The sequence below is a fragment of the Pipra filicauda genome, unplaced genomic scaffold, assembly GCF_003945595.2.
Source record: "Pipra filicauda isolate LSUMZ 115617 unplaced genomic scaffold, ASM394559v2 scaffold52_size3558583_pilon, whole genome shotgun sequence".
NCBI classification, from domain to species: domain Eukaryota; kingdom Metazoa; phylum Chordata; class Aves; order Passeriformes; family Pipridae; genus Pipra; species Pipra filicauda.
The window spans coordinates 2,499,433-2,524,274 of NW_024104676.1; positions in this window are offsets into that span (position 1 = coordinate 2,499,433).

The following is a 24,842-nucleotide window of genomic DNA, read 5'->3' on the forward strand; positions in this document are numbered from 1 at the left end:
GTCATCTCTATCTATTACTGGTCACTGATATTTAATATATTTTTAGCAACAAAGTTTATGTCCATGAATTAAATAGATTTAGGAAATAAAATAATGAGACACTAATTATCCCTACTTTCCAACAGATGTTTGTGAAATTGAAAGAGTGAGCTTTGACATGAAGAGCTGATGATGCCTGTTGCCTAAAGTAGTATGGAATGAGTTGGAGAAATGTGAAAAACAAAACCAGAAATTAAGTTTGGATATTTGTTTGAATTTTTTTCTCGTATTAGTGACTATCTCTAGTCTTATTTCATTTGGTGCTGTTATTTAGGTTATTCAGAATGTACAAAATGAGGTATATTTATTCTGTCATTATTATACCTTGTCTTTTGTGTTTCTATAGAAAATATGCCATCCTGTTTTATAAAATGGAAAGACAAATTCATGAAAACAAAGTGCATTGATGGTAAAAATGATCTGGTTTGTATACCAGTGAAAGTTGAATAGTAAGAACTGCATAAAATAGTTTTCATATGGGGAAAAATCAAGGCATCATAAAATTTAATCTAATTTAATCTAGTCTTTTTACCAGGTTACGTTCTGTCATATCCTCTGAATGTGACCCTCCCAAATTATCCAAAAAGTTTTCAGGCATACGATTTACCTGACTTTTGTTTCATGAAAATAAATTTTAAGGTATCATTATGTATTTTTGTAATAGTTAACACAATAAATTGTTGGTCTCAGATGAAGGAGCTTAATTATTATAACAATAAATATTTTTCAGCCTTTCAAAATAAAAACCTATCTGGTAATGTAAAATTACTTTTAAATTGTAATATTTATTTTTAATAACAAATACAAATGCTTATACTGACATTTTCAATGTGACTATCAATTTCCGCTGAAATTATTTTAAGTGTTTTAAACTTTATAATGAGAGAGAGTGACTGAAATTTCAATTAAATTAGTCTGTATACTTTCTCAAGAAGCTTCTTTGAGTTTAGTTAAAAAAATTATTGAAGTATTTTATTTTTGGTAAAGAACACAATTAAAAGTCAGAAAAGCGTTTCAAATTGATATAAATGGAAATAGGTATTTTTTACAAATATTCCAAAAGTTTAAATTTTTGTTTTCTTCTCTTAACCGAATTTGCTTACATGTGAAGTTTTTAAAGTCGTGATTCATGTTCTTTGAGTATAACAGATATTTTGTCTTTCCCTTCAAAAAGACAAGGATTTAGCTTGTAGTAGGATTTTATACCTGTAGCATACACCAGCTTTACTCGATAAATGCAGAATTCCCCATTTCTATATATGAATTTCACGCTGAATATGGCAGATATAGCCCATACACTTGTAACTAGAACCTCTTTATTTGGTCAAGACAATTTCAGTCAGTTCCATCTGACACATATGGGATGTTATCATATAAGCAGGTTAACTCAGACAACTTATTATGTAATGACATGCACATTGATTGGGTGGGTACCCAGGTCAAGTATATGACAAAGTGTAAAAATAGTTATGTTCACTTCTAATGCTACAGAGCAATTAGTAATCATTATTAATAGACCGAGCCCAGAACTTCAAGTTCATTGTTTGATTTTGACAATTCATGTAACTATAGTCTTGGAAAGGGCTTCAGTATTCTTTTAAAGAAGGTTTTCCTGCTGAGTATTCATTAATTCAATTTTTTTAAATTATTATTTTTCTTCTTTTAAAAATATTCAATTAAATTTTCTGTTAATTAGGAACAAGCACTTTTTGTAACACACTAGAAAAGAACAACAAAGTGTTCTGAAGATGCTATTGCTGTACCTATGCAATTAGTTCCACTTAAAATAATTATGCTGTAACGTTTCTATTTTATAAAAGCTTAAAGAGCTCTCAGCTGAGATTAGTCTCTTCTTTTGATAGAGAATGTACAAACATACAGACGGAGGAAATTATTCATACCCCATGGACATGAACCAGCCTTATAGACAGAAAAATAAATGCACAAAATAACAAAAGGACTTTCCTAAGTTCATAGAAAATATGTCTTTAAGTGAGACCTGTAGCAATATTTGAAACTCCATCACGTGTTTCATGCCACACTGAGGGGAGACTTTGGGTAATAACAAGTAACCCCTCCTGGATTTTGGAGAAGCCAAAATGGACCTGTTCCTTGCTGGAGGATATGATCTGGACTTTGATAAGGTTGTTAAGATTTATCTTGTGCACTAGAAAAGCCGTAAATCAATGGTTCAGCCAGGAATGGGAGCCGGATTTATAGGCTCACTGTCCTTTCCTTCTAAACTACAGTGTGACATCCATGTAAGAAAGTGAAAAATAATATTTTTGTTAGCATAGATTATATCCTGTGGGCTCAGAAGTTCATTTCTGCAGTCTACTGAGGGATCTGATGATATCCTTTTCCCCCTTAATTAACACTGATTTCTGGGTGGAAGGTACTTAGTATTTTGCAAGAGTAAAACTAGGAAGTTAAATCTGTAAACTATATGTGGCATTGTTCCAGTAGGACTATCCTGATTTCTATCTACCAAAATACAGTCTCATAAAAGTTCCTAACAAGTTAGTAAGTATTTCTTAAAATTAATAAAAACTTATCCAGTCTGAATATCTTAAAAAAAATATCTTAGCTTGATTTAATGTTCTTCTTAAAATATATTTTCCAAGCTGTTCCCTCACACATATCAAACAAAATTGAACCTTTTTAGATGAGGGAATTTTCTTCAAATGCGAAACTTTAATGAAGAATTAATTCTATTTCATCATGTCTGATGACATATCTGTATTCAGTAGTACTGTAACCGATTTATATATTTGACTAGAAGATAGGGAATGTCTTAAAAGTGGGTCTCAGTCAGTGTAACATATACATCTACAGAGGACCTGAAGAGAACAGGCTGCAAAGACTCTGATTTCCAAAACACATGTAATTAATTCTAGAGATTTATATCTGCTTTTTCAGAGTTTGTATTGGTTTGTAGTTTTTTTAGTTCTTGGGTTATTGCTACAAAAAACTCTCTAATGCATATCATAAAAATAGGTAATGAATAATATGTTATGGAAATGACACAAATGGATTCCCTGGAGAAAAACTAGGCAACTGGTAAACACAGGAAATTAACAGTAATCAGTCCCTAGCTGAAGAGTTGTTCTTTATGGGAAAGATTAACTCTCAGTCCCCTTGCTTGATTTCAAAATCATAGCGCTGAAGATCTGCAGAGGGGTGAGGATGAGACAGAGTCCTACTCTTCAAGCATCTTATCCCCAGACTGTGGTGAAGAGGAAATACAACCAGTGAAATCTAGAGAGCTCTGGATGATGAAAACATTTCTCCAGCACAGGTAAAAGTAGAAGAACTGCCAGTGCCTTCTCATCCCTGTTGTCCATTCAACAGAATGCACAGAGGGCTGGTCCAACACAGATGTTTTACTGAACAGGCCAGTGAAAGCAGAAGATGGAGGATTGGAGTTAAGTATTGTTTTAGCTGTTCTGGTTATTCTTGAGTATTAAAAAATTAATTTTTTCTTTTATTGATTTTTAAAAGTTTTCTCAAAAACTTCCTTGTCTATTGAGTTGATTTTCTTAAAGCTCCGATAGAACGTGCTTTTGAAAGAAACAAAAAGCAAGGAAATATATATTTTTGCAATACATTTTGGTTAAAACACCTCACATTTTGCTTTATTTATTTATATTGTTTTACTTTTCTTTCTTGACCAGCTCTACATAACACACAATCTCACTTTTCCCATTTTCTCAACTCTCTGACAAGTGTCAAAACACTTCTGTCCATCATTTCTTAATGACACAAAACAGCACAATTTATAGGTTTCATGTTATAATAGAAACACAAAATATGCCAATATAAAGATCGTCAGAAAAATATTATGCAGCTAGCACTGCAATTACAAGCAAGTTTGTTTTCACAAGCATGTTTCCCTAGCTTCAGAAGGGTTAAAATACTGGTGTGGTTGGGTTCATTAAAGGTAGGAAATCTTTTCCAAGGAGCTGGTAGTAAATAAAACTTTCAAAATACCCAGGTTGTTAATAAATATGCCTTATTATTATTATTATTATCTCTTTGAGACACCATCTTTCCCAGTCTGAGACACAAAATGATAAAAAATATAGCAAGAAGAATCACTGGCTTCCCTTTTGCATTCCAGTACATTTTGAGGTTTTTTTTATCATGACAAAGGTGTTCAAAGGCTCAAGAATTGATACTCAGTGTGTGAGATGTGGTCCAGAAAAAGCTACAAATGGGACAATTGGAAAGACATTATAGAGACAGTGAAAAGACTTAATTTTACTGCACTCTATGTTCCATGAGCTTCTGAACCAATCCAGAACTAGGGAGTGTGGAGTGTTGTTTAATGCTCCAGAATCCCTCTTGCTTAATGGTTTTGCACTTTGTTCTGTTAATCTGAAAGAGAGCAGACTCAATGAGCTATTCTACCATTTCAAAATGAATGTATACTACTGAGGGAGTGTTCCCATTATAATTACAAAATATGCAGCAAAAGATACAGGAAGTAGCAATATAATTTTAATAATCATACGTATAACAATATTAGATTGCAAAAACCCACTACGCTGACACAGAAAATGTTCCAAAAATAGCAGTATATATTTATCTTCAGAGAGATAATTATCTGTGCTCTTTGCTTTTTTACAATAGCTATTTAGTTAAATATTTCAATCAATTTTTATTTTACAAAATAGAAGAAAATTAATTATACTATAATTTAACCAAAAATGTCTCCAGGCACTGTTTCTGTGCCTTTTCTCTTGAGAGAAATCTTTAAAGTCCGAAGAAATATTCATTGCCACAACTGTCTATAATTAAAATATAAAAATACTTTAAAATACCCCATTAGTAGAAAAAACAAGGAAACATTTAATTTCAGACATGGAACAGCATGGATGAATAAGAGAAAATATGCTATAAGTTTTTAATTTATTCTCAGTAAATCTTACGTGCTTTGCAAAAGTGCTAAAATAGGTTAGTAGTACATTAAATTATTCCTTGAAAATGTTGAAAAATAGATATTCAAATTCTGTCTCCTCTTTTAAAAATAAACCCACAAACTTAAAACATGTTGTTCCTGATGCCGACAATTATACTGAAAAAAAATCAGGAAAAAAACCCCAGAAAAATAATGTAGTTACTGTTTCTCTGTTTAGTCAAAATTTTGTCATTAAAAAGTTTTCCCCTAAAAAACATTAGGAATGCTTACATAAGAAGGAGGAACATAGACAATTTTTGTGATAAAGGATTTATTCCTCAGAAAATACATATTTGTATATGAATCATCCCTAACAATATAAGATTATTATGTTTTCCAGCCTTAGCTGGACATCATCTGCTCATTAATTCAGATTAACAAATGGGAGTTCATGGCATTATGTTTGAGGGTGACATATCTAGGACATATTTGAAAATCATAGTATTACCAACAATGTAGGTATCTGTTGAGTGCTAAGAAGGTTAAACTTCCCTGTTTCAGGGATAGGTCATAAATCTGCCCAGACAAATAATGAAAAATAAGACTTTTCTCTGGATATGTACACTTATTTTAGTTGTCTTTCTCCCATCACAAAATATGAAAATATTAATGACAAAAGGCAAAACATGCCTCTCTAGTTTCAAGTAATCTGGTAACAAAACTTCTTTTTATTTTATTTGGGCTGCTTTCTGTGACAAACATAATAGATGAAATTTATTGCATAATATATTTTATTACAAAGATTATATTAAAGCCACCTCAAGTACATTAAAATATAGCCAAAATACACTTTGTGTTTCCTGGTCTTAGTTTAGGTTTTAGGTGTATTCTGAAATCTTAAAATATAGTTGTAATTTTCCTCACTGTAGCAACAGATATCTTTGTAGCCTACTACATCCATAGTCCTGGATAAACAGCCTTGGTTTCTGCTGCAATTTCTTGGGAAGTTCAATTGCCTTGAAATAGAAGAAATAAAGACCAGTCTCTTTATTCAAAGCATAATTTGCCGTGGACAAATATCTGTAAACAGAGAAAAATCCTAAGGTTAAAAACCAGGTTAGCTCAGGTTAAAAAGTAGATACCTGAGCAAACCGGACATCCATAGGTCCGTGGGCCTGGCAGGATGATCCCACAAAGGCTGATGGAGCTGGCTGATGGAGAGGTTGAGGGAGCTGGGGTTGTTTAGTCTGGAGAAGAGAAGGCTTAGAGGCGACCTCATCACTCTCTTCAACTCCCTGAAGGGAGGTTATAGCCAGGCAGGGGTTGGTCTCTTCTCCCGGGCAACCAACAATAGGACAAGGGGACATGGGCTCAAGCTCTGCCAGGGGAGGTTTAGGTTAGATGTTAGGAAGAAATTCTTTACAGAGAGGGTTATCAAGCATTGGAACGGCCTACCCAGAGAGGTGGTGGACTCACCATCCCTGGAGGTTTTTAAAAAGAGATTGGACGTGGCCCTTAGTGCCATGATATAGTAATTGGAGTTGGATCAGGGGTTGGACTTGATGATCTTGGAGGTCTTTTCCAACCCAACCTATTCTATGATTCTATATCATGGTCACTTTCAGTAAGATTTGACTGATCATGGTGAATGGGAGAGGTTCCTAATAAGTCAAGGCTCAAGGATATTATTTGAGTTTTAAGGTGCCTAAAAAAAACCTTATAAAATTGGCTTATTCAGTGTGCTTAATTTATACACTTAACAGTATGTGAGTTCTTATTTATATTATTAGCGTTGGTGGGGTTTTTTACGCAAGTTTGTAGTTTAGATAGGCTGGAGTGGGATATCTAATTTTAACTTGTTGCTGAAGATCCTTAGATACTGAAAGTCAATATGGATTTCATAAAGCCATGCAAATTTATACCAGCTAAGACAATAGCCCAATGGCACTAAATCCCTGCTTTCTTGTGTTTCCACATCCTGCTGAGTGAAGAAGGTTAACTTGTCATTGCCTGGATCATTAACTTTTTGGAGAGAGATTTTTGAATGCTCTCATACATAAATTTACATGGCAATATGAACTTCTTAACTCCATAAGTAGACATTTCAGAATCTCCCAAGGATAGCATTTGGAAATCAGCATTTTGATTAGCAGATTTTTTTCCAGAATGTACTTTCTAAATGGCACTGAAATACTAATCCTGAGGTACAGGGTGATGGATGCATGAGGTAAATAGAGAAGAAAAAGTCCTCTTTCTTTTCTTCATGAAAAGGTTCACATTCCCCGAAGACAAATTTGTTTAACATATGTGGAGCGACAATTTGAGAAGATGGCTAACAGGCTACAAATAGTTGCTATTTTTTAAGTCTTTTTTGAAAGACAAGTGTAAGGAAGAAAAGAAGAAAGTCTTGCCATGTCTATTTTGTTTGTATTCAAATAATGTCATAGAAGCTCAATGTAACTGCATACTGTCATAAATTTTCCACAGGTATCTAGCATTTCACCTACTTAATCCTTCTGTTATCTGCTGCCCTGTAAACTGTAACAGCATTATGCATCTGCAGCTACATGCACCAGCTTTTTGACAGCAATTAAAATTGGCGTGTAGAAGCATTCTGAGGTGAAATCTTATAATTGACAGACTGAGACACTAGCCAAAGGGGTATTCATTTGGGTAATCCCTGGGCTGAAACACTGCTGGTCTGTCAGCCTCTGAAATTATTGGCAATCTCATAGACTGTATCTAGCAGCTGAGAGGAAGCTGTGCCAACTCGTGGCAGGCTTCAATAGGTTTAGAAAAGCCATCAGTGTAATTGTCATCTTTAACACTGAAAAGTGCTTAGATGCCATTGTGATAAGTGTGATAGAAACTGTGTAAATAAAAAAGAGCCAGCAGAATCTTGGAAAAGGCATTCTGCATTTACTATCCCCTGCTGGTTTGAACTGCCTGCAAACAGAAACTTTAAAACAACAGACAAATAATGCATCCCATCAAGTACAAACCATTATGAGAATGACCTCGGTGAATTGCTTTGATTCGGTGTGCTACACCACAACACAGGGAGGAGTTCAAGAGCTGGCAGTTCAGTGGATCAGACAGCTGCAGGATGGGACTCTCTCCCTGTTCCTGACACTGGAAGAGCCAAAAGCACTGGGGGCAGATAAACACCTATTGAAGTGTTTTGTGCTATTGGTAGTTTGCTTTATTTGGGGGAGGACAAAAAAAATCTATCATCATGGCTGGGCTTCGCAAATGAAGATTTGGGAAGGCTTTAACCACATTTGTTACAGGCACGTTGGTGACTTATGAGGCCAATACGAGATAGACATATCCGATTGCAAAAGGCACAGTTATTTGGGGGAGGACAAAAAAAATCTATCATATTCTCAAAGCTTTAGGCACTTCAAAGTACAAAGTCCTTTAAACTAGCACAGAAGTATTAAAGCTATTTAAGTCATACTGCATAGTATAAGGCTGATAAAGCTTTTATGGTTTTTTTACAACAACCAAACAATGAACCAGCCAGGCACCTCTGTGGCTTTTTCGTTGTACCAGGATGGTTGCATGTTGATGGATGGAAAACAATTGTTTAACCATCACCAAAAACTCCATAAGTGCTAAGGTACAATGTTAGAAAAAGTATGGATAATATGAACTCATTTTATTGTTCAGTGCCATAGGACTAAATAGAATAAATACAAAAGAGAAATAGATGAAAGTTTTTCTATAGCAAAATATCTGGAAGAAGTTGTCCTTGTGTATAAACTATTTATTTAAAAACAGCCAAATTGGAAACAGAGGAAAGAGGATTAGTTCTGAGTTGTTGACAAAGTAATTGCTTTCCTGCTTTTTCTAAATGATATAACACATGCACACACACTTGTATGCACACAGAGGAACACTAGTATCTGTCATACAGAATTACGCATAATGCTTGTCAACCTCTCCTGCCCCAGTGCTTTACATGCAGAGAGACAAACACAGTTGGGTTGCATGAGATGGTATTTCAGGAAAAATACTGTTACTTGTTGCTTGGTTTATAATGTGGGGATTTTTTCAAGCTAAGAGATGATAAGATTTCATTTGCTGCATATAACATAATGATCAGCACAAATATGCCAAATGCAATCAAACTAAGATTTTTTTTTTTTAATACGCTAAAAATTTTAAAGGTATTCTCCCTAGTGCACATTTTAACCAAGGATTATGGGCCCGTATCAATAAAGATAATTAGGCACCTGCTACGTCACTCTTGGTCTGTATGTACATAGTCCCCATTCACGTGCTGAACGTCTGTCGCAAAGCTAGTTTTGAAAAGCGTTTGAGTCTTCTGCATGATATTTCCTGAAGTACCTGTGGCTCTGCTTCCAGGCAAGCTTGACATTTGTATCTCAGGCTCAAGAAGGGATTTGTTCTTACAAGTGGGTTCACTTACACCTGCTGAATCTGGCTCTATCCAAACTGCAGCAGGAGCTAATACTTCCTTTCACAGACACCTGTTCAAAGAGACATGGATTAATGGAAGAGGCCAGTGTTTAAGCTTCCTTCCACCCAACTGGAGAGAGAGCTATGCTGAATTTGCTACTCTGGCACCTCAAATAGCCTCTATCAAAGTGTGATTAACATCAAGGCAAAGGGACCCAACCAGGAGGAAGAAGAGTCCTCAGACTGAAATTTGGTATTTCCATTAAGTGATAATAGAGATTCCTTGGAGCAGAATGAGAATGAGGCAAGGGTGATCCCCTTGCCTAGAGACGAGACTCCTCTGTCTCAGGAACTATGGAGTTGTGTTTGTTTGGACCCTGCTCTGCCATGCCAGTGTACCTGCGCGGTTCAGTCGGTGGCACAGCCTGACTACCTGGCTGTGAGATGAGGCTGGCAAGCATAATCTTCACATGGAGTCAGGGAAGTCCAACCAGCATTTGAATCTAGAGTAGGCCCCCCCAGGTGTTAAATCTGCACATGATCTTCACACCTCCATGTCTTTAAGTAGGTGAATATGCTGAAATCCTCTTCACATCAGAAGATGGGATTTCCTGTCCTGATCGGCAAATTAGGAGAGCAAACTGGGACAGTGTGTGTTATTATTTAAGAAAAATACCAAAGAAAACCATGTTTTCTTATTTACTTCCCATACAGGAGAATGTCTTCATAAAAATATCTAATAAATTACTTAAAAATTTTTATTATTAAATTAAAAAAAATAAAAATATGCCTTTGAAAATATGCCTTTGAAAATATGCATTTCCTACTCTGTTAAGAGAAGGATGAATAATGAGCATTTGAAGCACAGGCATGATGACTTCAGCACAGGACATACACTGAACTGCTAGTAAGATTGTAGACAGCAGCTGAGTCTTTTTAGATCTGTTTGACAAGTAAAGCAAAGCTTTTCTTTTGTACATAGTGTTCCGCCATGTATTTACACAATAAATGGAGATGAATCAACATCTTATCTCTAATGGAGATTAAAACATCTTATTCATAAAATAACAACTCAGAAGCACCTGCTTACACATCTTCCTTTAGTAAATATGATGGACACTTTGGTTGCTTGTGAAAATATAGAGCATGCAAAATAACACCGGTGGCATTCCCATATTTTACTGTCTTAAATAAAAGTATATAATGTGTTGCTGCATACCACTGAAATTATTCTAATGCAACCTGAAGCAACTGTGCTTTTTTGTTAGTTTCTCTAAGATTATAGTTACTTTACACTTCATGCAAATAAGGCTAATGAGGTTTACTAGTTTAGTAACATCTTTTTCTAATTTCAGAGGTAATTGCCATCAACCACTTAGCATAGATTGGTCATTTGGTGTGTATTTGATGAAAATAAAATGTAGAAGCTATTGAATATGCAAATGCTTTTTGTTTGTATTCACTTCTGGGAGACACCTGAAATATTTAGGTTTTATTTGTACTGAACAAAGAAAATAGCTGGAGATTAAATTATCCACAGGAAAAGGATTTTATAGAAATAAACCCACAAATTGCACTGCACTACTCCTGGCCAGTTTTGGCTGCTTTAGTTCACTGCTGTTGGTCAAGTTAAACACCACTGTTTTGTCATGTAATGCATTCAGAGGAAAGCCAGAGAGCAAACATAATGTTGGAAATTTCTATTCAGCGCTAGTAGGACAAGAATAATCAGCTATATGCTCAGGGGAAGACTAAAGTGTGCTGTAGGTAGTCTAGCCTGCGCATACAAAACTTGAATGTTTTTGTGGCAAATAAAGATTCACTAATAAAAAATATAAAAGCCACATTCATTTAAAAATATTCTGACCTTGCTATGCTGTTTTTTATCTTCAAAACCAATTGTTTAGATATTTCTCAACAGTGTAGACAAACACCCTTCTTCTTATGAAAATTCTGTAGAATTATTTGGACAATATTTTCTGCTAAAGTTCTGAAAAGCTCAAAAAGTGCCATAGAATATAACTTTTGGCTGCATTTTATTATAATTATCTACCCTTTTTTTCCCCCTCTGTTAACTTTTACTAGACATTTTTCAATGGAGGATTGAGTGCTTTCTCTCATGTGATTTCTTAAGGAAGAAAATACTCAAATATAATTTAGTTAGCACAATGAAGTATGTGTCCTTTTGTGTTCTGAGCAACAGAATCACAGAATCATCATATAATTGCTTGGGTTGGAAGGGACCTTAAAAATCATCTAGTTCCAACCCCCCTGTTGTGGCCAAGAACACCTTCCACTGCACCAGGTTGCTCAAAGTCCCATCTAACCTGGCCCTGAACACTACTAGGGATGGAACATCCACAACTTCCCTGGGCAACCTGTTTCAGTGTCTCATTGCCCTCACAATGAAGAATTTCATCTTACTACTTAGTTTAAACCAACCCTCTTTCAGTTTGAAGCTATTCCCTCTTGTCCTATTGCTTCATGCCCTTGTAAAAAGTCCCTCTCTTTTATAGGCCCATTTAAGTACTAGAAGGCTGCTATAAGGTCTCTCCAGAGCTTTTTCTTCTCCAGGCTGAACAACCCCAAGTCTCTCAGCCAGACTTCATAGGAGAGGTACTCCAGCCTTCTGATCATCTTTGTGGCCCTCCTCTGGACCCACTCCAAAAGGTGGAGTTTCACATCCTTATGTGGGAAGCCCCAGAGCTGGATGCAGTATTCCAGACAGGGTCTCACCAGAGCATAGTAGAGCAGCAGAATCACCTCCCTTGTCCTACTAGCCACACTGCTTTTGATGCAGCCCAGTTGCAGTTGGCTTTCTGGGTTGCAAGTCCAAGCTGGCTGATGTTGAGCTTCTCATCAACCAAGACCCACAAATGCTTCTCCTCAGGGCTGTTCTTGATCCATTCTTTCTCCAGCCTGTATTTGTACTTGAGAGTGTCCCAAATCAGGTGCAGGGCCTTGAACTTTCTTATGCTTTGCTGAGCCTCATGGGGTTTGCACATGCCCATCTCTCAAGCTTATCAGGGTCCTTTTGGATGGCATCCTTTCACCCACAGCTCAGTATTGTCAGCAAACTTAGTGAAGGTGCACTCCACCCCACTGCCCATGTTGCTGACAAAGATGTTAAACAGCACAAATACCAATACCAACCCCTGGGGAATCATTCATCACTGGTCCCCACTTGGACACCAAACTGATTATTGCAACTCTTTGAATGCAACCATCTAGCCAATTCTTTATCCACCAAGTAGTCCATCCATCAAATCCATGTCTCTCTAGTTTAGAAACAAAGAAGTTGTGCCAGACAGTGTCAAATGCTTTACACAAGTCCAGGTAGATGACACTTGTTGCTCTTTTTTCATCCACCAACACTATAACCCCATCACAGAAGACCTGTAAATTTGACAGCCATGATTTTCCCTAGGTGAAACTATGTTGGCTGTCACTTAATCACACTCTCATTTTTCATGAGCCTTATTATAGTTTTCAAGATGATCTGCTCCACAATCTTGCTGGACACTGAGGTGAGACTGACCAGTTTTTATTTTCCCAGGTCTTCTTTATTACCCTTTCTGAAATTGCAGCTTATGTTTCTCCTTTTCCTGTCACTGGGAACTTCACCATATTGCCGTGATTTCTCAAATATGGATAGAGGTTTAGTCACTTCATCCATCGGTTCTCTCAGAGCAAATCTGTCAGTCCCATGGATGCATCTTATCAGGTCCCATAGTCCTGTGCACCTTCAGGTTCTTTCAGTGATCTCAAATCTGGTCTTCTTCTATTGTGGACAGTGATTCTTCATTCTCTTAATCCCTGCCTTTGCATTCTATAATTTGCATTCTGAAGAATGCCTTTGCATTCTTCCCTTAGTAAACTCGCTTTCTTCACCAGCAAAAGAAAGGTATATCATAAACGGAGGAAATACCCTGGATTACAAAGGTCAATGATCTACTTTGAATTCTTAATAACCAAAACCTGTTTGTATCTATTTTCTCATATACTGCAGCACAAATAGTATAAAGACAGTCTTAAAAAAGTTTATCAAACTGTGTCCAAGGAATGTAGAGGAGGAATGGTTCAGCTGGTTTCGTACATTTTTTTCAGTTAGATGCTTTTAAGCATTGACTATTAAGGATTTCTGTTTGTAAAATATGCTTTTGAGTCAGTAAATGGCTGAAGCAAATATGTGTTGAAGACCCAGACTTTTCTCAGGTGTACTTTTACAGTGATTCTAAATCAAATTTTCTCCTTGCAAATCAAAAGCAAATCCTAAGGAAGAAAATTGTAATAATTATATAATCAGAAAATATGCAAAACAGTATAAGCAAGAAATTCCTCTTACTGGAATTCAGTTTACTTCGTAAACTCTGTTGAGTTTCATGTTGGGTAGAAAGAGAAGGGTAAAATAACCTAGAAGAATCAGATGACTTAACATGGTTTAGTATTTAATGAAGACAAAAATAAAACAAATAAACATGAAAAGAAAGTTGGAAGATCAGTTTTATGTGAGCATTAAACAACAACTTAAACTCAGAAAAGAAAGTATCATAAACAAGACCATTTGCATTAATAAGAATAGTGATAAGTCAAGATGATTATAGTATTTTGTAATTTACTTTCAGGCCCTTTATTCCCTTTATATGTAAGAATCAAACCCTATAATCTTTTGCCAATAGACAAGAAAACAACAATTTTAAGGTATTTCACATGAAAGTGCTTCCTATGAAAACCAACACTGCTCTGAATGAGGATGAGAAGTTACATGACTGCATTTTATAATGTTGAGGCCATTCAGTGACTTATGTATGTTCCATGAAAAAAAATTCTGTGCAGACAGAGAATACACTTATTATTGTTATTATTTTCCAAAGAAACTTATGAAAAGTTAATAAATTATATTAAATGCTTTGAATAAATCTCTGTTGAATGTTGATCCATGCTGGATCTGGTTGGTTTTTAAAATTTTTTTCAATACAGTGAGATCAGACATTCCTGATATCAATGGACCTTATTATGAGCATTTTTTTTTTTCTAAACTTTGTGGTAATTAGGGGTTATGGCAGTCACTTCAGGAAAACTGAAAGTAAGTAATTGAAAGTAATTGATTTTGTTAAAATGCAAACTCAGGATGAAGTAAAATAAATGAATATTATTTTTGTTAATCATAAAAGATTGCTGAATCTCCTGTGCTAGGCTTCATATGCACTGTAAAGTTTTGTAGTTATTAAATCTGATTTCATCCATATCTCGTGACTCCATATCAGCTGAGGGAATGCTTATCTGTCATAGCTGCATTTCTTTGCTATTAATTTGATTCTCATACACATGAAACGTAGTTTGGACAACTTGTCCAACTGTCAGTTTTCTGATGAATGAATGAGGAATTGGGAGTTTCATGGTGTGTGCCAAGTAGGTTAGTGTAGTTACTGCTGTAGAAATTCAAGCAGGCAAATCATACAGAAAAAACTGTCTGCCTGATCTTTTTTAAGGGTAATGAACTATTGCACACACAGCCTAATTTTAACTGTTTTTTGCTGTCTGGTGTTTCAGGAAGACAGTATAATTCATCTTGTAGTTCTGATCACCTCTGTTAACGTTGCTTTACTTTGTGCATCTGCTTTGTTATCCTATGACCATTACCTTAATCACATAGGTTAGAATATATCTTTCTTAAAATCAATTACCTCAGGTTTTATAGTGATGAAGACAATAGTGACTTGTTGAGTTGAGTAAATACATTGTCCCGTATTTCAATCATTCAGGATGAAAGAGACTTCCATAAAAAGTTAAAAGATAGACCTGTAGAATTTCTAGAGTACTTTAAAGAAAAATGGTCAAAATACTTACTTTAGAGCTTTTCTAAATTTTGGAGTGCTCCTTTTTGACGGAAATAAATCATTTATTTGCTCAATTGGCATACTTATAATGAACATCTAATGGTCCTGAGAAAATCACAGAGTGTTTGTTGAGACTTTGGTAAGAACACTCTCTTTGGGAAGGGAGGCTGGGAGGGAAGGTGAGTGGAACAGACTGCTGAGCTGACTCCTACATTTCACAGGTACAGTACCAGTGTCTGAGATGTCTGCAGGAGAGTGCAGAGGGTTCTCAAGCAGCTTATACCATAGGAGAAAGATACGTGCAGCTACTGTATCAAAAGACATTTTAAAACTTTAGAGAAAGTCTAGTTAACTTGTAAATTTTCATAGGATAGACATTTTATTGCAGCCAGCCTTGGGGATCTCTCATATGTTAGGGTTTCTTTTTGTCAGAGCTGTTCTGCTCTGAGGTACATATGAAAGGATAGGCATATTGCAAGATGAATATTTATGGGGAAGGTTGGCTTTGTTTCGAGTTCAGCTGGAAAGCTAATAACTTAAAATTAACAAACATTGCCTAACTTTTTAGCACCAATGTCTTTTAGCTACAAGATATTGCCTCAGCACATCTGAACTGGATGGAAGATATATAGTCAAGGACCTTTAATTCATTAAAAGAGTACATGTCTTAGATTTTTGCTATCACAATGTAGATTTTAATGAAGGCGTGCAATGCACCTAAGAGCTTAATTTGCATATATAGGTATAGCATAAAAATACAGAAACTTCAGCACAAGCACTTTAAATAATTTTTCAAAGGTTACCTTACAAACCAGGAAGATCCAGAACCAAAGACCAAATTTGCTTACAAACCTGTTTCCTTCCTTTAGATTTTACTTCTAATGTTCTTTCCTGGTGAAGTAATATACTCCTCATTAATTTTAAATAAAACGTAAAAGCATTATGTCCCTTCACACTGTGTTACAAAAGAAAACATCAATAAAATACAGTCTAGAAAGGAAACACAACATTAGAAGCAATACTTCAGCTAAAGGGCCTTCCTTGAGCTTTAGTAAAATATTGAACAATATTAGATTAGTGCTTCTTTTTATCTGTTAGTTTCCTATTCTTTTCTTTCCCCCCCCCCCCCACCGATTTTTTAAAACTCTGGATTCAAAGAGATTGGGGACTTGGTCTCTTGAGTCTAACAAAGAGGTACAATTACATTAATGACACTAAGTCTCTAGCCTTCTATTCAAAAACAATTTTAGTTTAGATTTTAAGTGTTCCTACCAATAAATCACATCCATGTGATTTTTCGGTTTTTATTCATTCATGCTCCAGGAAAAGAGTTTGAAATTAATTCAGTGTTTGCTTGTTTATCTGATTGGCTTTTTAAGTCCTTTTTTTTGCTTACTTTTGCACCTTACTGCTATCAGGGTGCTTTGTTGGAATACAATAATAATTGAATTGCTGTAAAGGACTTCACAGATATTTCAGAGTTCACAGAATATTTTGAGTTGGAAGGGACCCACAAGGATTATCAAGTCCAACTCCTACCAAAAAACCAAAAAGTTTAAATAACTAACTTCTGCCTAGCTTCATTCAGACCAAAAAAAAAAAAAAAAAGAAGGAAGTTCAATGAAAATTAAATATAATGGAAAACTAGGAGAGATTGTGCAACTATGACCTGATACCTCATCTATGTTCTCCTTCTTCTTCTATAGATTTTTGAAATATTCTCATAGAGATCAATATTTTATTTCTGAAGTCCAGACCTAGTTTACCTTCAAAACTGTACTGAATGCTGAGTTTACATTTACCTATATTGGCTGGACAGAAATAAGAGACATTTTGTCTTGCTTTCCTGAAGGCCATGTATGTAGATAGTCAGCATTTTGGTTTTTTTTTTAGCACTGTTAACATGTGAAGTCATTGAAGCAGATATGGTTGTTTGGATCACAATTTCTTTACTCTTAAATGGAAAAGGAACTCAGCCATGAGTGGCTCACTAGGAGTTATGATAATGCATCTAAAAGCATATTTATAAAATGAAAATGTATCTCTGCAAATGTATCATAAAATTGGTTCTACAGAGAACACTCTTTAGTGTACGTTAATTGCGAGCAGAATGTTGAAAGTAATGCCAAATGCAGATTAAACCCCACTGCTCTGTAAATGTAATACATCTGTTTTTTCCTGGAAAAAAAAATTGTGTGCTCAAGTTTAACATGGTAGATGCCAATTAGTTGATTCTGAAAATAAGAAGAAAAAGTTTTCTTAACTATTTTTTTTTAAACTTCATATATTACATAATCAGAATAAACACAATTATAAAATAGAGAGTAAAAAGGTAAAAATAAACTACTTGGAAGAGGAATATCGAAAAGAATCAGCTTACAATGTGCGTTATGAAAATATTTCTTACTGTCTCATGTAGTCCAGGAAATATTATGCTTGAGGTAAATATGAGCAATCAGAGAATTACAACATGAGGACTGGAACAGAAGTAAAGTTGGGAAAAAAAGAGAAAAAATCAATTAAACTGTATTAGAAAAATATGAGAATATGAAAAAAAAAGCAAAATAATTTTAACACAAAAATGCTGAACATTCTGAAGAGAAAACCGGAAATTAAAGTTTAGTTTCATCAAGAACTAACCTCACCTTTTAAAAGTCTCACCCAGAGGAGAAAATCAGTAGCAACTCAGAAAATATAAACAGGTGAAAGAAAATTATATAAAATATTCTCTCTGACTTTACTAGATTGTTTGCAATAGTGATTATTATGGTTTTATTGGAGAGCTGTGTTTCATTCCTTCTCAAAACTCAATTCCTTATAATGAATAAAAGAAGCAAAATCAGCAGGCAGAAATCCTCCAGTCAAAGAGGTAAACATACTACTGAAAATGAACTAATGAAAGAAAACAAGAAGGCTTTTCACATTTTGTATAATTTATTCTTGTATAGCACAGTGATGGTATAGAGAGCCAATTTTGAGTGGCACAGCCTCTTTCATTGATATTTGAAGTAATTTCAGACATTCACGAAGATCTGAGCAATAAGAACACTAAGCACTTTCAACAAATCTGGCACTACTGAGTTCCTTGTTCATTTTTTATCTGTGATTTCTCTATTAGATTTCAGCAGTCTCTGACTCAAAAGGTTTTTCTTATTGTTTTTCCCCACTAACCACCAGATACATATATTCCACCAGACACAAGAAATTCAAACTGTATTTTTTCTAACTTTAAAAAAATTACAAGGCCATGCAGTAAACATATGACTAACAGTTTTGCCAACTATTATTCAAGCAGAACTCATAAATATGTTATTTTTAAAGTTGACTGATAAGTTTGTTTAAGAAAATGACATATATACCTAAAAACCAATTAAAGTTACAAAAAAAAAAATTAAGGGAAGAAGAGGAAACAATACATGGCAGTTTATTCTTCAAACAGTTAAAGTATTAGCCATTACAGGGTAATTTTAGTGATGTCAATCAAGATATCTTTAGAGTAAAAGCTGCTACTGCTTACAAGCATCAGATGTTTTATTGTGAACCAGAAAAGAAAAAAACAAACAACAAACCAACAAATGACACCCACCACCCACTCACTCCCTGAAATAAAAACCCTCTCTCTGCCCTCATCATTTGTGATTGTGGATAGACAGATAATGAAGCAGCCTGAAATAGACAATTTTAATAGAAGCCAGTATTTTATATGAAAAATAAACACTGACAAGCCTTCCATCAAATTAATTATCTGAAATTTGTAAATAAATTTCTGGAAATTTCCCAATTTCTCTGTAGATTAGTGATGTCACTACTTAGTTGTCATGTTTACAATTTGGTGCTAAGAATTTATTGCCAACCTGAATTTGGAAGCTAATCTACGAAATCAATGCCTTTTTAAGTGACTGGAAAGGCATTTCAATAAATGATAAGTTCAAGCTGATTACTTCCTGTCTTTGAAATACCAAATAATTTTCCAAGATTTTGTTAAACTTGGAACATGATGCTTGTCCAATCTAGAAGCTACAGAAAACTGTATTGTAAACGTACCGATTTCTTTTACATTATTTTTCTTTTACATTATTTTAACCTATTCTTGGGTCAAATTGTACAATTATACAAAATTGATATAAGATTGATAAAGATGTTTCTTTTGCCTAGATGTTTCAGAAAAAAAAAAAAAAGGAGAAAAAACCTGCATTTTACAGAACACTTTGAATTCGGGATCCAATTTAAAATAAACTTATTATGTTCCATACAAAGCAGTAAAATATTACTTAGCCTCTTTTACAGGTTGCAAAATCAATCAGAATTGTCTCAACTTCACTAATACTCTAGAGGTTTGAATGTTGACTTGATTGAGCTTTTACTGTGATACTGGCGTTCAAATACAGTAGAACATGGTACATAAACAAAAGGTAAAATCTTAGAACAACTAATTCTGAAACAAAGGACAAGAAGGTGGTTAAGAGTGGTCAGCAAGGATTCATAAAGGGGAAGCTGTGCTTGGCCAGTCTGATAGCTTTCTACAACAAAATGACTGGGTAGATGAAGGGAGAACAGTGGATATTGTGTGCCTTGTCTTATGGAAAGCTTTTGGCTGTGTTTCCTGTGAGATCCTCACAGACAAACTGATGAAGTAGTGTCTGGATAAGCACAGACATGGATTGAAAACTGTCTGAGCATCTGAGCCCAGAGCATGGTGGTCAGTGGCATAAAGTCTAGTTGGAGGCCCAGTAACTGGCAGTGTATCCCAGAGATCTATACTGGGTCCAGTCCTCTTCAACAACTTCATTGATAATCTGGTTGATGGGACACGGTGTGCCCTCAGCAAGTTTGTGGATGCCACAAACCTGGGAGGAGTGGCTGATATGCCAAAGGGTTGTGCCGACATCCAGAGAGACCTCAACAGTCTAGAGAAAAAAGCTGACAAGAATCTCTTGGATTTCAGCACAGGAAAGCATAGGGAAATACGAAGGTCTGTGCCTGGATGGAACAACCTCCCCAGTATATGCTCGGGAGTGGTGCTAGCAGCACCAGTATGTTTTGGGGACTAACCAGCTGGAAAGGTGATATTTCAGAAAAGGACCTTGTGAGTTACTGATAAACACTAACTTGAACATGGTGACGAAAAGACATACATCCTGAGCTGTATTAGGCAAAGTATTGTCAGCAGGTCAAGGAAGGTGATCCTTCTCCTCTGCTCAGCACTGATGAGGCTGCACCTGGAGCTATCAGTGAAGTTCTGGGCTCCGTGATTCAGGAGGGACATGAACATATTGAAAGGGTCCAGAAAAGGGCTACAAAAATAATGAAGAACTGGAGCATCTCACATATGAAGAAAGGCGAGAGAGATAGGACCAGTTAGTCTGGAGAAGTGAGGGCTTCAGGGGGTAATCTCATCAGTGTCAAAAAATAGCTGATGGGAGGATCCAAAAAAGATGGAACCAGGCTCTTTCCAGTAGTGCTCAGTGACAGGACCAGAGACAATGGACACAAAGTGAAACACAGGAAACAATTTTTTAAATTGTGGAGATGACTGAGCACTGGCACAGATTGCCCGTAAAGGTTGGGGCATTGAAAAGCCCTCTAGACATGGCCCTGGGTAACCAGCCTCAGCTATCCCTACTTGAGATGAGGGGTTTTGGACCAGATGACCTCCAGTAATCTCTTCTGACTGCAACAATTCTGTTATGCTGTGGAAGTATAACACTTTGTGAAAATCAGTTTTAAATATCTGTTTTGTGAAAGAGAATGCAAATGTTTTCAGCATTTCATGAAGATCATTAAAGGTGGCTTGTGGAGATCTGAGGGCGGGAATTTAGAATCCCCTACCTACACTAGATACGACAGTGCAGGTCAATGATAAATTATTTAAATCACATAAGGAGTGGTCTACATAGTAAAAATTCTTCTGAAAAAAAGTAATTCAAAGAAATAGTAGAGTGAAAATTTACAAGTGAAATGTAAAAACAAGTGCTAAAAAATCTTAAAGTCAGAGAAACTATTACTGAACCAAAAAAACCCAAGTTTCATTTCTTTGACAGTTGCTACATAGAGATAGAGGTTAATATATAACAGAACAAAAATGCTAATGAATTTTTAAAACAATACCAATTGAAATGATAAGCCAACAATTAAGGAGGAAGTTAATATCGAAACCAATGCTTAAAAGCTTAGAATGTTTGGAAGACAAACACACCAAAACAGCTGTTATTAACGACAAAGACTGCCTTGTTTTTCTCTAGGTTCATGCTGGAGTGCCATCATACCTGACAAAGTCAAATCAATGTCATGTCATTGCTTCAAATGTTCATTAGGAAGACATATATATGCACATATATGAAGCTGATAAAATAGTTGCAAAATATCTCAGCCCAGAAACCTCTGTTAAGAGGAACATGAAAAAAAAGTCATATCAATGAACTGCATGAGTGAGTGTCATCAGCTGTGATAGCTAGTGATAAAAATCCTGTCATGTACTGAACAACCAGAATTTGTCATTCCTACTTGGTGCCAACTATCTGCCCTGGGATACTAGCCAAGCAACCTGATGGACTTAATAGACCCTTCATGTAAAATTTTGTAAAACAGGTTAAGGGGAAAGATGCCAACCACATGGGAGTTGCTTTCCTTCTGGCTGTCAATTTAACTTTTTGAGCACTAGGTTTGGGTATTTCAAATAAATCGTTAAGCCTAACTTATTGTCAGTCATGCTAACCATTATGTAGGCAGTGAGGTTATTCTGAAAACCATACAGTCTTCAGACACCCTGAATTCAATAGGCTAAATTATTTCTGCTTTAATTCTTTGGCATTTTTAGTGGACAAAACATTGTATGCAAAAAGGACAATTCTTACTCCCTTTGAGAAATACCTCTAAACGTGGTCCTGTAGCCCTAGAAAACACAATCAAGGCTTTTCTTGTAGAACACAGATGTAGAAAATTATCCCCATCATGCAGAAAGTGGGTTTCTTCTCAGCCACTGTGATGGTTTCACTCAGGCCTTCCTGGAGACCAGCTTGTAACCAGGAAGGAACTAGGAAGGTGATCACGGAAGTATTCCATGCTATTCCTTTACGTAACTGGAGGTATAAATAAAGCCAGCAGGAGGGACCTCGCTCTCTTCCTTTCCGGCGAGGTTTGAGAACGGTGGGTCCCTGTCTCGGTCTGGCTTATCTGGAGCTGAGGCCTCCAGTGACTGCTGTTCTCTGCCACCCATGAGGGGAGAGCCAAGGGCCGTGTCTAGCCATCCTACCTGTTCGAAGGGAAGTGGTGAGATTTTGCTAATTTACCTTCAGTTGGCTGGTTGACTTGTTTGGTCTTTATCCCTTTTTGTCCTTTTTCCCTTCTCCCTCCCCCTCTTCCCTTTTTTGGAGAGCTGTTTGGGATTTCGGGAGTCGTGGTGTATAGTATTCTCATTGTATATATCTGTCTCATATGTAATATATATATATATATAATTTTTGCTATAGCTTTGGCTGCTTAAGTCGTTTTTTTTCTCTTCCCTCTCTGGGAAGCAGGTCCCTGTTGTTGAGTTTCGGGGACTTGGCAGGAAGCCAGCTCGAAACTTGCACAGCCACCCTCCCCACAAACAAGTATTACTAATATATGAAGCCTATCACTTTATAGGATGAGTCTGGTTACAAGCTACATCCACATGCCCCCTAGTGCTGTAGGAAATGAGCATCTGTGTTCCCTAGAGACCACACTGCTCAGACTGAGATGTTTTGTATATGCTCTGACCTCTTTACCAACGAGGAGGATGAGATGGGTGCTCCTTGCCTCTCCTAAGCTCTGCCTTCTCTAAGGGAAAGCTGGTTGTTTCATCTACAGTATCTACAGTACCCTTTCTCTGGCCTCTGTCTCCTACAGAAACCACCTCAGTCCCTGAACAGCAGGACACGCACCATGGTAGAGAAACAAAGGAAGCTCAGTCCATAACCCTTTTTATTGCTTCCTTTTTTATTCCTTTATTCTTTTTCTTAGTCATCTTTTTAAGAGATGATCTCTCTCTTTCTGATTTCTCAATTTGTGCAGTATTTCAAAGTTCTTCATTTATAGCAAAAACATTTCTCCATTGGCTGGGATTGCTTATTCTTCATTCTTTTTATTTATAACAATAATAATGTCAAAAAAAACCAAACATCTGCTGAACTGCAGTAAATTATCTGGCTTTCCATGCTCTGTGCAGAGTAGAAATAGATGAAGTTTATTTCATAAAGTGAATGTTTGCAGGCTGTAGTATGCCCTACATGAATACTGCTCAAAGGCAGAATTTAACCTTTCTTGTCTCAACTACTCTCCCATAGTTTCCAGCAATTTTTGGCCCTGAATTTCTAGCAGTCTTATATAAGCAATTAATTAGAAAACATAGCACCACTTGAAAAGACAAGTGATTTATAATGGAAGGTTACTTCTGCAATTTGCAGTGTTATTGGATGCTGTTAAAATAGTTAACCCTAAAAATACCGGTCTGTTGCCCTGAGAAGCTTCTCTTTTGACTTTGACCTCTAATAGTATAATAATTCTTACAGAATAACTCAGGGCTAGACTAATATTGGAGCACCTCTCTGCAGAGAATTTCAGGCAGGTGTAGATATGTCAAGGCAACCACATGTAAGCCTGTTATGATTCTGGACCTGACTAGCAGAGCTGCATTTAGACCAAGTTAGCATAGTTTATTTCTAATGGGGGTTTATTTGTGTACTTGAACAATAATATGGTTTCTATATCTACAGCTGGCTAGCATCTGGACAGCTCAGGGGATGGTGGGAATATTCACATGACATCCTCCAGGTACCTGTTTAATTAATACATGTAGACACATGAACAAGGGCGACAGGAGCAGTCCTGCTTGTGCCACACTTCTTTTGCTACTTTCCCAGTGGTGTCTTCTACAGCAGAGCATATTACTTGACTCGCTGTGCTGCATTGGGTACCACTTTTCCTAGCATTTTTGGTGAACTCATCAAGCATTCCTGATCTCTTCCACAGAAGCCCTTATTGTCTATGTATGCAGTAAAGTAAATAATTTCTAGCTGTTGAAGTATGGGAATCAATATCCAGACCAAAAATTTGTTTTTACAATTAGATTTACTATGGCTACTCTTTTAGAAATTGGAAATAAAAGCAATTTATGAGGAAGAGAGATGTACTTACAGTGGGACAGATGGGGGAAAAAAAGAGGATGGGAGTTTAGATATCCTGTAATCAAATTGAATTGATGGTAATTTCTGAGACAAAATAACATAGCTACATGGAATTACACTGAAGTATATGTGCCTTAAATGCTCTACAATAAAGTCATACCTATCTCTAGAAAAATATAACTGCAAAACATCAAATACTTTAGCATATCATACACAGAGGAACAACAAAAATAAAAAATAAAATCACAATCTGGTAACTAAAGAGCAGTCATCTTTTACTCACACAGTGCCACAGGCTGCTTTTGGGTGATGGCTAGTCAGCTTGGGATTCAAAGGTCAACCCTTAGAACACTACAGGTGGACATTCTGTGAATATGATTGTTCTTATTCCTCATATGACCCAGGCTCAAAAAAAGCCTTCAAGCCAATCATTTTCAAAAACCATGACAAGATTTCAGTTACCTTTAAGTCCCTGTTATTTACCATTTTTAT